The sequence below is a fragment of the Narcine bancroftii genome, chromosome 3 (genome assembly GCF_036971445.1).
Source record: "Narcine bancroftii isolate sNarBan1 chromosome 3, sNarBan1.hap1, whole genome shotgun sequence".
In the NCBI taxonomy this organism is placed as follows: Eukaryota; Metazoa; Chordata; class Chondrichthyes; order Torpediniformes; family Narcinidae; genus Narcine; species Narcine bancroftii.
This window is the reverse complement of record NC_091471.1, coordinates 325,999,456-326,015,236: the sequence shown is the minus strand read 5'-3', so window position 1 is coordinate 326,015,236 and position 15,781 is coordinate 325,999,456.

Sequence of the window (15,781 nt, the reverse complement as noted above, 5' to 3'; positions counted from 1 at the left end):
ACACTGATCCCACCGTCCCCCTTTCCCCACAGCCCCCACACTGACCCCTCCGCCCCTCTCTCCCCACTGCCCCCAAACAGACGCCACCACCCCGCTCTCTCCCCACTGCTCCGACATTGACCCCACTTCCCCACTCTCTCCCCACAGCCCCACTCTCTCCCCACAGCCCCACTCTCTACCCACTGCCCACACTCTGACCCCACCGCCCACCTCTCTCCAAACCACCCCCCTCACACCCCAACCCCCTCCACTCTCCCCACAGCCCCCATACTGACTCCACCAACCCCTCTCTCCCCACAGCCCCCCTTTCTCCCCACAGCCCCGTGTCAGTCCCCACACTGACCCCACCGCTCCGCTCTCTCCCCACAGCCCCCACAATGACCCCAATGCCCCACTCTCTCCCTACAGCTACTGCACTGACCCTACCGGCCTCTCTCCCCACAGCCCCCATAGTGACACCCCCCTCTCTCCCCGAAGCCCAATCAGCCCCTACACTGATCCCACTGCTCTGCTCTATCCCCACAGCCCCGTGTCAGTCCCCACACTGACTCCACCACCCCGCTCTCTTCCCACAGTCCCCACAATGACCCCTCCAGCCCACTTTCTCCCCACAGCCCCTACACTGACGTAACCACCCTCCTCTCGCCACAGCCCACACTCTGATCCCACCGCCCCCGTCTCTCCACACCATCCACCTCTCTCCCCACAGTGCCCTCTCTCCCCACAGCCCCCTCTCTCCCCACAGCCCCCTCTCTCCCCACAATCCCCTCTCTGCCCTCAGCCCCCTCTTTCCCCACAGCGCCCTCTTCGCACAGCCCTCTCTCCCCACAACTCGCACCACCCCGCTCTCTCCCCAAAGCCACCACACTGATCCCACCGCCCCCCTCTCCCCACAGCCCCCACACTGACCCCTCCGCCCCCTCTCTCCCCAATGCCCCCAAACAGACGCCACCACCACGCTCTCTCACCACTGTTTCCACACTGACCACACCGCCCCACTCTAACCCCACAGCCCCACTCTCTCCCCACAACCTCCTCTCCCCTCAGCCTCACCTCCCCACTGCCTCCTCTCCCCACAGCCCCCTCTCCCCACAGCCCCCTCTACCCACAGCCCTCTCTCCCCACAACCCCCAATGCTGCGTTCTCTCCCCAAAGCCACCACATTGATCCCACTGACCCCTCTCTCCCACAGACCAATCTCTCCCCACACTTACCCCACCGCCCCGCACTCTCCCCACAGACAAATCTCTCCCAACACTCACCCCACCGCCCCGCTCTCTCTCCACAGACCAATCTCTGCCCACACTGACCCCACCGCCCCACTCTCTCTCCACAGTCCATACACTGACCCCACCGCCCATCTCTCTCCACTCCACCCCCCTCACACCCCACCCCCCTCCTCTCTCCCCACAGCCCCCACACTGACTCCAACCCCTCTCTCCCCACAGCCCCCCTTTCTCCCCACAGCCCCGTGTCAGCCCCCACACTGACCCCTCCACCCCCTCTCTCCCCACATCCCCCACAATGACCCCACTGCCCCACTCTCTCCCCACAGCCCCATTCTCTCCCCACAGCCCCACTCTCTCCCCACAGCTCACACACTGACTCCACCACCCCGCTCTCTTCCCACAGTCCCCACAATGACCCCTCCAGCCCACTTTCTCCCCACAGCCCCTACACTGACGTAACCACCCGCCTCTCGCCACAGCCCACACTCTGATCCCACCGCCCCCCTCTCTCCACACCATCCACCTCTCTCCCCACAGTGCCTTCTCTCCCCACAGCCCCCTCTATCCCCAGAGCCTCCTCTCTCCCCACAATCCCCTCTCTGCCCAGAGCCCACTCTTTACCCATAGAGCCCTCTTCCAACAGCCCTCTCTCCACATAACCCCCACCGCAGAGTTCTCTCCCCAGAGCTACCACACTGATCCCACTGCCTCCTCTCTCCCTACAGCCCCCACACTGACTCCACCACCCCGCTCTCTTCCCACAGTCCCCACAATGACCCCACCTGCCCGCTTTCTCCCCACAGCCCCTACACTGACGTAACCACACCCTCTCTCCCCACAGCCCACACTCTGACCCCACCGCCCCCCTTTCTCCACACCACCCACCTCTCACACCACAGCCCTCTTTCTCCCCACAGCCCCCTCTCTCCCCACAGCCCCCTCTCTCCCTACAGCCCCCTCTCTCCCCACAGCCCACACTCTGATCCCAGCACCCCACTTCCTCCACACCTCCCCCCTCTCTCCCCACAGCCCCCTCTCTCCCCACAGCCCCCTCTCTCCCCACAGCCCACACTCCCCCACAATCCCCACTGCCCACAGCCCCCTCGTCCCACAGCCCTCTCTCCCCACAACCCCCACCAGCCCACTCTCTCCCCAAATCCACCACACTGATCCCACTGCCCCCTCTCTCCCACAGACCATTCTCTCCCCATACTGACTCCACCGCCCTGCACTCTCCCCACAGACCAATCTCTCCCCACACTGACCCCACCGTCCCACTCTCTCCCCACAGACCCTTCTCTCCCCACACTGACCCCACCGCGCTGCTCTCTCTCCACAGACCAATCTCTCCCCACACTGACCCCCACCGCCCTGCTCTCTCCCCACAGACCAATCTCTCTCCACGATGACCTGACCGCCACGCTCTCTCCCCACAGACCAATCTCTCCCCAGAGTCCCCACACTGACCCCACCGTCCCTCTCTCTCCCCACAGCCTCCTCTCCTCACAGCCCCATCTCCCCACAGTCCCCTTTCCCCACAGCCCCCTCTCCCCCCACAGCCTCCTCTGCCCACAGCCTCCTCTCCCACAGCCCCCTCTCCCCACAGCGCCCTCTACCCACAGCCCTCTCTCCCCACAATCCCCAACGCCGCGTTCACTCCCCAAAGCCACCACACTGATTCCACTGCCCCCTCTCTCCCTACAGCCCCACACTAACCCCACTGACCCCCCCTCTCACCCCACTGGCCCCAAACTGACACCACCGCCCCGCTCTCTCCCCACGGCTCCCACACTGACCCCACCGCCCCACACTCTCCCCTCAGGCCCCACACTCTCCCCTCAGGCCCCTCTCTCCCAACAGCCCCCTCTCCCTACAGCGGCCACCGCCCGGCTCTCTTCCCACATCAACCACACTGACCCCACCAGCCTCCTCTCTCCCCACAGCCCCTACACTGACTCCACCAGCCCCCTCTCTCTCCACAGCCCCCACACTGACCCCATCGCCCTCTCTCTTCCCATAACACGCACCGCCCCCTCTCTCCCCACCGCACCCTCTCTCCCCACAGCCCCCTCTCTCCCCACAGCCCCCTCTCTCCCCACAGCCCCCTTTCTCCCCACAGCCCCCTCTCTCCCCACAGCCCCCTCTCTCCCCGCAATCCCCTTTCTGCCCTCAGCCCCCTCTTTCCCCACAGCGCCCTCTTCCCACAGCCCTCTCTCCCCACAACCCGCACCACCCCGCTCTCTCCCCATAGCCACCACACTGATCCCACCGCCCCCCTCTCCCCACAGCCCCCACACTGACCCCTCCGCCCCCTCTCTCCCCACTGCCCCCAAACAGACGCCGCCACCCCGCTCTCTCCCCACTGCTCCGACACTGACCCCACTGCCCCACTCTCTCCCCACAGCCCCATTCTCTCCCCACAGCCCCACTCTCTCCCCACAGCTCACACTCTGACCCCACCGCCCACCTCTCTCCACATCACCCCCCTCACACCCCACCCCCGCCTCTCTCCCCACAGCCCCCACACTGACTCCACCAACCCCTCTCTCCCCACAGCCCCCCTTTCTCCCCACAGCCCCGTGTCATCCCCCACACTGACCCCACCGCTCCGCTCTCTCCCCACAGTCCCCACACTGACCCCTCCACCCCCTCTCTCCCCACAACCCCCACAATGACCCCAATGCCCCACTCTCTCCCTACAGCTACTGCACTGACCCTACCGCCCTCTCTCTCCCCACAGCCCCCACAGTGACACCCCCCTCTCTCCCCACAGCCCAATCAGCCCCTACACTGATCCCCGTGTCAGTCCCCACACTGATCCCACCGCCCCGCTCTCTCCCTACAGACAAATCTCTCCTAACACTGACCCCACCGCCCCGCACTCTCCCCACAGACCCTTCTCTCCCCACACTGACCCCACCGCCCTGCTCTCTCTCCACAGACCAATCTCTCCCCACACTGACCCCCACCGCCCCGCTCTCTCCCCACAGACCAATCTCTCCCCACGATGACCCGACCGCCCTGCTCTCTCCCCACAGCCACCACACTGACCCCATCCCCTTCCTCTCTCCACACAGGCCCCTCTCTCCCCACAGCCTCCTCGCCCCACAGCCCTCTCTCCGCACAGCCCCCTCTCCCACAGCCCCCTCTCCCCCCACAGCCTCCTCTGCCCACAGCCTCCTCTCCCCACAGCCCCCTCTCCCCACAGACCCCTCTCCCCACAGCCCCCTCTCCCCACAGCGCCCTCTACCCACAGCCCTCTCTCCCCACAATCCCCAACGCCGCGTTCTCTCCCCAAAGCCACCACATTGATCCCACTGCCCCCTCTCTCCCTAAAGCCCCACATTGACCCCACTGACCCCCCATCTCACCCCACTGGCCCCAAACTGACACCACCGCCCCGCTCTCTCCCCACAGCCCACACTCTGACCCCACCACCCACCTCTCTCCACACCACCCCCCTGACACCCCACCCCCCCTTCTCTCCCCACAGCCCAATCAGCTCCTACACTAATCCCACTGCTCCGCTCTCTCCCCACAGCCCCGTGTCAGTCCCCACACTGATCCCACCGCCCCGCTCTCTCCCCACAGACAAATCTCTCCCAACACTGACCCCACCGCCCCGCAATCTCCCCACAGACCCTTCTCTCCACACACTGACCCCACCGCCCTGCTCTCTCTCCACAGACCAATCTCTCCCCACACTGACCCCCACCGCCCCGCTCTCTCACCACAGACCAATCTCTCCCCACGATGACCCGACCGCCACGCTCACTCCCCACAGACCAATCTCTCCCCACAGTCCCCACACTGACCCCACCGTCCCTCTCTCTCGCCAAGGCCCCCACACTGACTCCACCACCCCCCTCTCTCTCCACAGCCCCCACACTGACCCCATCGCCCCCTCTCTCCCCACCGCACACTCTCTCCCCAAAGCCCCCTCTCTCCCAACAGCCCCCTCTCTCCCCACAGCCCCCTCTCTCCCCGCAATCCCCTCTCTGCCCTCAGCCCCCTCTTTCCCCACAGCGCCCTCTTCGCACAGCCCTCGATCCCCACAACTCGCACCACCCCGCTCTCTCCCCAAAGCCACCACACTGATCCCACCGCCCCCCTCTCCCCACAGCCCCCACACTGACCCCTCCGCCCCCTCTCTCCCCACTGCCCCCAAACAGACGCCGCCACCCCGCTCTCTCCCCACTGCTCCGACACTGACCCCACTGCCCCACTCTCTCCCCACAGCCCCATTCTCTCCCCACAGCCCCACTCTCTCCCCACAGCCCACACTCTGACCCCACCGCCCACCTCTCTCCCCACCACCCCCCTCACACACCACCCCCCTCCTCTCTCCACACAGCCCCCACACTGACTCCACCAACCCCTCTCTCCCCACAGCCCCCCTTTCTCCCCACAGCCCCGTGTCACCCCCGCTCCGCTCTCACCCCGCAGTCCCCACACTGACCCCTCCACCCCCTCTCTCCCCACAGCCCCCACAATGACCCCAATGCCCCACTCTCTCCCTACAGATACCGCACTGACCCTACCGCCCTCTCTCTCCCCACAGCACCCACAGTTACACCCACCTCTCTCCCCACAGCCCAATCAGCCCCTACACTGATCCCACTACTCCGCTCTCTCCCCACAGCCCCGTGTCAGTCCCCACACTGACACCAGCACCCTGCTCTCTCCCACAGCCCCCACTATGACATCACCGCCACCTTTCTCCCCACTCTGACCTCAGCGCCCCACTCTCTCCCCACAACCCCATCACCCCGCTCTCTCCCCAAAGCCACCACACTGATCCCACTGCCGCCTCTCTCCCTACAGCCCCACACTGACCCCACTGATCCCTCCCTCACCCCACTGGCCCCAAACTGACACCACTGCCCCGCTCTCTCCCCACAGCCCCCACACTGACCCCACCGCCCCACTCTCTCCCCACAGCCCGACTCTCTTCCCACAGCCCCAGTCTCTCCCCACAGCCCCACTCTCTCCCCACAGCCCCCTCTCCCCACAGCCCACTCTACCCACAGCCCTCTCTCCCCACTACCTCCACCGCCGCGTTCTCTCCCGAAAGCCACCACACTGATCCCACTGCCCCCTCTCTCCCTACAGTGCCCACACTGACCCCACTCACCCCCCTCGCACCCCACAGCCCCCACACTGACCCCATCGCCCTCTCTCTTCCCACAACACGCACCGCCTCCTCTCTCCCCACCGCACCCTCTCTCCCCACAGCCCCCTCTCTCCCCACAGCCCCCTCTCTCCACACAATCCCCTCTCTGCCCTCAGCCCCCTCTTTCCCCACAGCGCCCTCTACCAACAGCCCACTCTCTCCACAACCCGCACCACCCCGCTCTCTCCCCAAAGCCACCACACTGATCCCACCGTCCACCTTTCCCCACAGCCCCCACACTGACCCCTCCGCCCCCTCTCTCCCCACTGCCCCCAAACAGACGCCACCACCCCACTCTCTCCCCACTGCTCCGACATTGACACCACTTCCCCACTCTCTCCCCACAGCCCCACTCTCTCCCCACAGCCCCACTCTCTACCCACTGCCCACACTCTGACCCCACCGCCCACCTCTCTCCAAACCACCCCCCTCACACCCCAACCCCCTCCACTCTCCCCACAGCCCCCATACTGACTCCACCAACCCCTCTCTCCCCACAGCCCCCCTTTCTCCCCACAGCCCCGTGTCAGCCCCCACACTGACCCCACCGCTCCGCTCTCTCCCCACAGCCCCCACAATGACCCCAATGCCCCACTCTCTCCCTACAGCTACCGCACTGACCCTACCGGCCTCTCTCCCCACAGCCCCCATAGTGACACCCCCCTCTCTCCCCGAAGCCCAATCAGCCCCTACACTGATCCCACTGCTCTGCTCTATCCCCACAGCCCCGTGTCAGTCCCCACACTGACTCCACCACCCCGCTCTCTTCCCACAGTCCACACAATGACCCCTCCAGCCCACTTTCTCCCCACAGCCCCTACACTGACGTAACCACCCTCCTCTTGCCACAGCCCACACTCTGATCCCACCGCCCCCGTCTCTTCACACCATCCACCTTTCTCCCCACAGTGCCCTCTCTCCCCAAAGCCCCCTCTCTCCCCACAGCCCCCTCTCTCCCCACAGCCCCCTCTCTCCCCACAATCCCCTCTCTGCCCTCAGCCCCCTCTTTCCCCACAGTGCCCTCTTCCCACAGCCTTCTCTCCCCACAACCCCATCACCCCGCTCTCTCCCCAAAGCCACCACACTGATCCCACTACCCTCCTCTCCCCACAGCCCCCACACTGACCCCTCCGCTCCCCCTCTCCCCACTGCTCCCAAACAGATGACACCACCCCCCTCTCTCCCCACAATCCCCTCTCTGCCCACAGCCCCCTCTTTCCCCATAGTGCCCTCTTCCCACAGCCCTCTCTCCCCACAACCCCCACCGCCGCGTTCTCTCCCCAGAGCCTCCACACTGATCCCACTGACCCCTCTCTCCCCACAACCCCCACACTGACTCCACCACCCCGCTCTCTTCCCACAGACCCCACAATGACCCCACCGGCCCGCTTTCCCCCCACAGCCCCTACACGTAACCACACCCTCTCTCCCCACAGCCCACATTCTGACCCCACTGCCCCCCTCTCTCCACACCACCCTCCTCTCTCCCCACAGCCCCCTCTCTCCCTACAGCTCCCTCTCTCCCCACAGCCCACACTCTGACCCCATCGCCCCCCTCTCTCCACACCACCCACCTCTCTCCCCACAGCCCCCTCTCTCCCCACAGCCCCCTCTCTCCCCACAGCCCCCTCTCCCCCACAATCCACACTGCCCACAGCCCCCTCTTCCCACAGCCCTCTTTCCCCACAACCCCCACCACCCCACTCACTCCCCAAATCCACCACACTGATCCCACCGCACCCCTCTTCGCACAGCCCCCACACTGACCCCTCCGCCCCCCCCTCCCCAATGCCCCCAAACAGATGCCACCACCAAGCTCTCTCAGCACTGCTTCCACACTGACCCCACCGCCCCACTCTCACCCCACAGCCCCACTCTCTCCTCACAGCCCCCTCTCCCCACAGCCCCCTCTACCCACAGCCCTCTATCCCCACAACCCCCAATGCCGCGTTCTCTCCCCAAAGCCACCACACTGATCCCACTGACCCCTCTCTCCCACAGACCAATCTCACCCCACACTTACCCCACTGCCCCGCTCTCTCCCCACAGACAAATCTCTCCCAAAATTGACCCCACCGCCCCGCTCTCTCCCCACAGACCAATCTCTGCCCACACTGACCCCACTGCCCCGCTCTCTCTCCACAGACCAATCTCTCCCCACACTGACCCCCACCGCCCTGCTCTCTCCCCACAGACTAAACTCTGCCCACGATGACCCGACCGCCACGCTCTCTCCCCACAGACCAATCTCTCCGCACAGTCCCCACACTGACCCCACCGTCCCTCTCTCTCCCCACAGCCACCACACTGACCCCACCCCCCTTCCTCTCTCCACACAGGCCCTTCTCTCCCAACAGCCACCTCTCCCCACAGCCCCCTTTCCCCACATCCCCTCTCCCCAAAGCCCCCTCTCCACCACAGCCCCCTCTCCTCCCACAGCCTCCTCTCCCCACAGCCCCCTCTCCCCACAGCCTCCTCTCCCCACAGCCCCCTCTCCCCACAGCCCCCTCTACCCACAGCCCTCTCTCCCCACAACCCCCAACGCCGCGTTCTCTCCCCAAAGCCACCACACTGATCCCACTGCCCCCTCTCTCCCTACAGCCCCACACTGGCCCCACTGATCCCTCCCTCACCCCACTGGCCCCAAACTGACACCACTGCCCCGCTCTCTCCCCACAGCCCCCACACTGACCCCACCGCCCCACTCTCTCCCCACAGCCCGACTCTCTCCCCACAGCCCCACTCTCTCCCCACAGCCCCACTCTCTCCCCACAGCCCCACTCTCTCCCCACAGCCCCTCTCCCTACAGCCCACTCTAACCACAACCCTCTCTCCCCACTACCTCCACCGCCGCGTTCTCTCCCGAAAGCCACCACACTGATCCCACTGACCCTCCTCGCAACCCAAAGCCCCCACACTGACCCCATGGCCCTCTCTCTTCCCACAACACGCACCGCCCCCTCTCTCCCCACCGCACCCTCTCTCCCCACAGCCCCCTCTCTCCCCACAGCCCCCTCTCTCCCCACAATCCCCTCTCTGCCCTCAGCCCCCTCTTTCCCCACAGCGCCCTCTTCCCACAGCCCTCTCTCCCCACAACCCGCACCACCCCGCTCTCTCCCCAAAGCTACCACACTGATCCCACCGCCCCCCTCTCCCCACAGCCCACACACTGACCCATCCGCACCCTCTCTCCCCACAGCCCCCCTTACTCCCCACAGCCCCGTGTTAGCCCCCACACTGACCCCACCGCTCCGCTCTCTCTCCACAGTCCCCACACTGAACCCTCCATCCCCTCTCTCCCCACAGCTCCCACAATGACCCCAATGCCCCACTCTCTCCCTTCAGCTACCGCACTGACCCTACCGGCCTCTCTCTCCACAGCCCCCATAGTGACACCTCCCTCTCTCCCCACAGCCCAATCAGCCCCTACACTGATCCCACTGCTCCGCTCTCTCCCCAAAGCCCCGTGTCAATCCCCACACTGACTCCACCACCCCGCTCTCTTCCCACAGTCCCCACAATGACCCCTCCAGCCCGCTTTCTCCCCACAGCCCCTACACTGATGTAACCACCCCCCTCTCGCCACAGCCCACACTCTGATCCCACCGCCCCCCTATCTCCACACAATCCACCTCTCTCCCCACAGTGCCCCTCTCCCCACAGCCCCCTCTCTCCCCAGAGCCCCCTCTCTCCCCACAATCCCCTCTCTGCCCTCAGCTCCCTCTTTCCCCACAGTGCCCTCTTCCCACAGCCCTCTCTCCCCACAACCCCATCACCCCGCTCTCTCCCCAAAGCCACCACACTGATCCCACTACCCTCCTCTCCCCTCAGCCCCAACACTGACCCCTCTGCTCCCCCCCTCCCCACTACCCTCAAACAGATGACACCACCCCCCTCTCTCCCCACAATCCCCTCTCTGCCCACAGCCCACTCTTTACCCACAGAGCCCTCTTCCAACAGCCCTCTCTCCACACAACCCCCACCGCAGCGTTCACTCCCCAGAGCTACCACACTGATCCCACTGCCTCCTCTCTCCCTACAGCCCCCACACTGACTCCACCACCCCGCTCTCTTCCCACAGTTCCCACAATGACCCCACCGGCCCACACTCTCCCCTCAGAACCCACACTCTCCGCTCAGGCCCCTCTCTCCCAACAGACCAATCTCTCCCCACAGCCACCACACTGACCCCACCCTGCTTCCTCTCTCCCCACAGCCTCCTCTCCCCACAGCCCCATCTCCCCACAGCCCCCTCTCCCCACAGCCCCCTCTCCCCCCACAGCCTCCTTTGCCCACAGCCTCCTCTCCCCACAGCCCCCTCTCCCCACAGCCCCCTCTCCCCACAGCGCCCTCTACTCACAGCCCTCTCTCCCCACAATCCCCAACGCCGCGTTCTCTCCCCAAAGCCACCACACTGATCCCACTGCCCCCCTCTCTCCCTACAGCCCCACACTGACCCCACTGACCACCCCTCTCACCCTACTGGCCCCAAACTGACACCACCGCCCCGCTCTCTCCCCACAGTTCCCACACTGACCCCACCGCCCCACACTCTCCCCTCAGAACCCACACTCTCCGCTCAGGCCCCTCTCTCCCAACAGCCCCCTCTCCCTACAGCCGCCACCGCCCGGCTCTCTTCCCACAGCAACCACACTGACCCCACCACCCTCCTCTCTCCCCACAGCCCCCACACTGACTCCACCAACCCACTCTCTCTCCACAGCCCCCACACTGACCCCATCGCCCTCTCTCTTCCCATAACACGCACCGCCCCCTCTCTCCCCACCGCACCCTCTCTCCCCACAGCCCCCTCTCTCCCCACAGCCCCCTCTCTCCCTACAGCCCCCTCTCTCCCCGCAATCCCCTCTCTGCCCTCAGCCCACTCTTTCCCCACAGCGCCCTCTTCCCACAGCCCTCTCTCCCCACAACCCGCACCACCCCGCTCTCTCCCCAAAGCCACCACACTGATCCCACCGCCCCCCTCTCCCCACAGCCCCCACACTGACCCCTCCGCCCCCTCTCTCCCCACTGCCCCCAAACAGACGCCGCCACCCCGCTCTCTCCCCACTGCTCCGACACTGACCCACTGCCCCACTCTCTCCCCACAGCCCCATTCTCTCCCCACAGCCCCACTCTCTCCCCACAGCCCACACTCTCTCCCCACAGCCCACACTCTGACCCCACCCCCCACCTCTCTCCACACCACCCCCTCACACCCCACCCCCCTCCTCTCTCCCCACAGCCCCCACACTGACCCCTCCGCCCCTCTCTCCCCACTGCCCACAAACAGACGCCGCCACCCCGCTCTTTCCCCACTGCTCCGACACTGACCCCACTGCCCCACTCTCTCCCCACAGCCCCATTCTCTCCCCACAGCCCCATTCTCTCCCCACAGCTCCACTCTCTCCCCACAGCCCACACACTGACCCCACCGCCCACTTCTCTCCACACCACCCCCCTCACACCCCACCCCCCTCCTCTCTCCCCACAGCCCCCACACTGACTCCACCAACCCCTCTCTCCCCACAGCCCCCTCAGTGACACCCCCCTCTCTCCCCACAGCCCAATCAGCTCCTACACTGATCCCACTGCTCCGCTCTCTTCCTACAGCCCCGTGTCAGTCCCCACACTGACCCCAGCACCCTGCTCTCTGCCACAGCCCCCACTCTGACCTCACCGCCACCTTATTCCCCACTCTGACCCCAGCGCCCCACTCGCTCCTCACAGCCCCCGCATTGACTCCACCACCCCGCTCTCTTCCCACAGTCCGCACAATGACCCCTCCGGCCCGCTTTCTCCCCACAGCCCCTACACTGACGTAACCACCCCCTCTCTCCCCACAGCCCCCTCTCTCCCCACAGCCACCTCTCTCCCCACAATCCCCTCTCTGCCCTCAGCACCCTCTTTCCCCACAGTGCCCTCTTCCCACAGCCCTCTCTCTCTCCACAACCCCCATCACCCCGCTCTCTCCCCAAAGCCACCACTGATCCCACTGCCCCCCTCTCCCCACAGCTCCCACACTGACCCCTACGCTCCCCCCCTCCCCACTGCCCCCAAACAGATGACACCACCCCCCTCTCTCCCCACCATCCCCTCTCTGCCCACAGCCCCCTCTTTCCCCACAGCCCCCTCTTCCCACAGCCCTCTCTCCCCACAACCCCCACCGCCGCGTTCTCTCCCCAGAGCTACCACACTGATCCCACTGCCTCCTCTCTCCCTACAGCCCCCACACTGACTCCACCACCCTGCTCTCTTCCCACAGTCCCCACAATGACCCCACTGGCTCGCTTTCTCCCCACATCCCCTACATTGACGTAACCACACCCTCTCTCCTCACAGCCAACACTCTGACCCCACCGCCCCCCTCTCTCCACACCACCCACCTCTCTCCCCAGCCCCCCTCTCTACCCACAGCCCCCACACTGACTCCACCACCCCGCTCTCTCCCCACAGCCCCCACATTGACCCCATCGCCTCCCTCTCTCCCCACCGCCCCCATTTCTCCCCACAACCCCGTGTCAGCCCCCACACTGACCCCACCACCCCATGTCAGCCCCTACACTGACCCCACTGCCCCTCTCTCTCCCCATAGCCATGTGTCAGGCCCCACATTGACCCACCCCACCACTCTCTCCACACTAACCCCACCGTCCCACTCTCCCCATATCCCTGTGGGCAAGTCGAAGGAGAGAATGCCACTGTCTGGAAAGTGGTTACGCTTGCCCTCCGGTCCAAAGGTCTCCCCACCTCTCACTGGCAGGATGTGCTCACTAGTGCACTACTCTCCATCCGCTCCCTCCTATGCACCGTGACCAATGTTCCCCCCCCCCCGAATGGATGTTCTCTTTTCCGAAGAAATCTGAGTTGGGTACGACCATACCGGCATGGCTCACAGTTCCTGGTCTGGACACCATATCCGGTACTCTAAGAATGACCCCTTGGTTGACTGAGTGACTCTGTTCCATGCGCACCCGCATTATGCCCACATTGAGTACCCAGATGGACCGGAGGACACAGTCTCAGTAACGACCTAGCCCAAGCCGGATCAGACGCAGCAGTGCCTTTAACCCAACATCCCCCTATTCCTTCTTCCCCAGGTCATATGCTTCAACAGAGGGACCAGCAACACCCACCAACTCAGGCCAGACTGTCGACAACGGCGTTGGGGAATTGAGCAAAGCAGTGGCCGCACCCTACAGGCCTGCCGGCAACATGACTCCGGCGACCCCAATCCCGGCGCCACGGCGGTCACGCTGGATGGTCAGACACTCTGACTGGTACAGCCTCTAACCTCCATTCACCCTGGGGTTGGTTCTCAAAGAAGGGGTAAATGTGATAGTACAGATTCTATCACCAATGTGTATATGCACATATGTACAGATTGTAGTGTAGAATGACCGTGATTGGCTGAGAGTGTAGCCACACCTACTGGCAGGTCTGAAAGGATTGCTCCAAGCCAGACCAGGTCAACCTACTTGTGATATGCTCCAGTCTTTTAGTTAATAAAAGCCTTAGTTTGGATCAACAAGCCTTTGGTTCTTTCGACGCGCATTACAATCCCAATTGCCCTCTGTCTCCCCACAGCCCTGTGACAGTCCCCACACTGATCCAACTGCCCTATTGTTTGCTCAACTCCTCTCCCACAGCATGGAGCTTCCTCAATATCCCTCTCACAGTGTGAAGCTCCCTCACCTTCTTGAGTCAAGTGCAGAGATCCTTCACCGCACTTTCCACAGTGTGGAGCTGCCTCAGTAGGCTTCCCAAACTGTGGAGCACACTGCTCCCTCCCTCAGTGCACAGTCCCTCACCAACCCTGCCAGAGCGCAGATATCCCGCACCACCCCCATCCACAGTGCGGAGCTCCCTCATTGCCTCCATACCCCATACTCATTGCCCCACTTCTGCTGAAGACAATTTAATTGCCAAGGTAAGGGACAGGGAAAGGACCTGGGGTGTTACATTCCTCTCGAATTGTCTGTTACAAAGACACTATTTCCTACATCTGTTACAGTGTAGTTCCCAGTGGGGTCTTGCTGCACAGAGATCTATCCATTAGCAATTCCTTTCCGGATCTCCCAGCCTTGCTGAATGTAGCCAAGGCATCACCTGCGCCAAGAACCCTCTCAGGAATAGGGCGGGAGAATCTCAATGAATTATAGAGCCATCAGCTTGCTCTTCAGACACAGACTCAGGACCACTGCTGAAATGCAATTCCATTATGAAGGTGAATGTACAGGGTGAGTCATTCGGGGATCTGGGGGAGGGTTGTGGGGAAGAGGGATCGGGGGGGGGGGGGTGTGTTGTGGCACAGAAGGATGTGGGGGAGTGTTGTTGAGCAGAGGGATCTCATGGAGTGTTGTGGGGCAGAAGGATTTGCGGGAGGGTTGTGGAGCAGAGGGATCTCGTGGAGTGTTGTGGGGCAGAAGGATTTGGGGGAAAGTTGTGCAGCAGAGGGACCTCGGGGTGTGGTAGAGGAGGGGGATCTTGGGGTGAGGTGTTGTGGAGCAGTGGGATCTGGGGGTGTGTTGTGGGGAAGAGGGATCTGTGGGAGTGTTGTGGGGAAGAGGGATCTGGGGTGGATTGTAGAGCAGAGAGATTTGGAGGAGTGTTGCAGAGCAAAGGGGTCTGGGGAAGTGTTGTGGGGAAGAGGGATCTGGGGGAGTGCAGTGGGGCAGAGGGGTCTGGTGGAGTGCAGTCGGTTTGAGGGATCTGGTGGAGTGTTGTGGGGCAGAGGGATCTGGGGGAGTGTTGTAGAGCAGAAGGATTTGGTGGAGAGTTGTGGAGCAGAGGGGTCTGGTGGATTGTTGTAGACCAGAGTGATCTCAGGGAGGGTTGTGGGGCAGAAGGATCTGGGGTGTGTTGTGGGAAAGAGGGATCTGGCATTGTGATGTAGAGCAGGGGATTCTGGCGGAGTGTTGTGGAGCAGAGAGATCTTGGGGTGTGATGTAGAGCGAGGGAACTGGGGGAGTGTTGTAGGGTGGAGGGATTTGGATATGTTGTGGTCAGAGGGATCTGTGGTGTGTTGTGGGGAAGTGGGATCTAGGGGAGTAATGTGGAGCAGAGGGGTCTGGGGGAGTGTTGTAGAGCAGAGGGGTCTGGGGAGTGTTGTGGGGAAGAGGGATCTGGGGCAATGCAGTGGGGCAGAGGGGTCTGGTGGAGTGCAGTAGGTTTGAGGGATCTGGTGGAGTGTTGTGGGGCAGAGGGGTCTGGGGGAGTGCAGAGGTTTTGAGAGATCTGGGGAGTGTTGTGGAGCAGAGGGATCTGATGGAGTGTTGTAAAGTAGATGGATCTGGGGGAGTGTTGTAGAGCATGGAATTCTGGCGGAGTGCTGTAGAGAAGAGGGATCTGAAGGTGTGATGTAGAGCAGGGGGACCTGGGG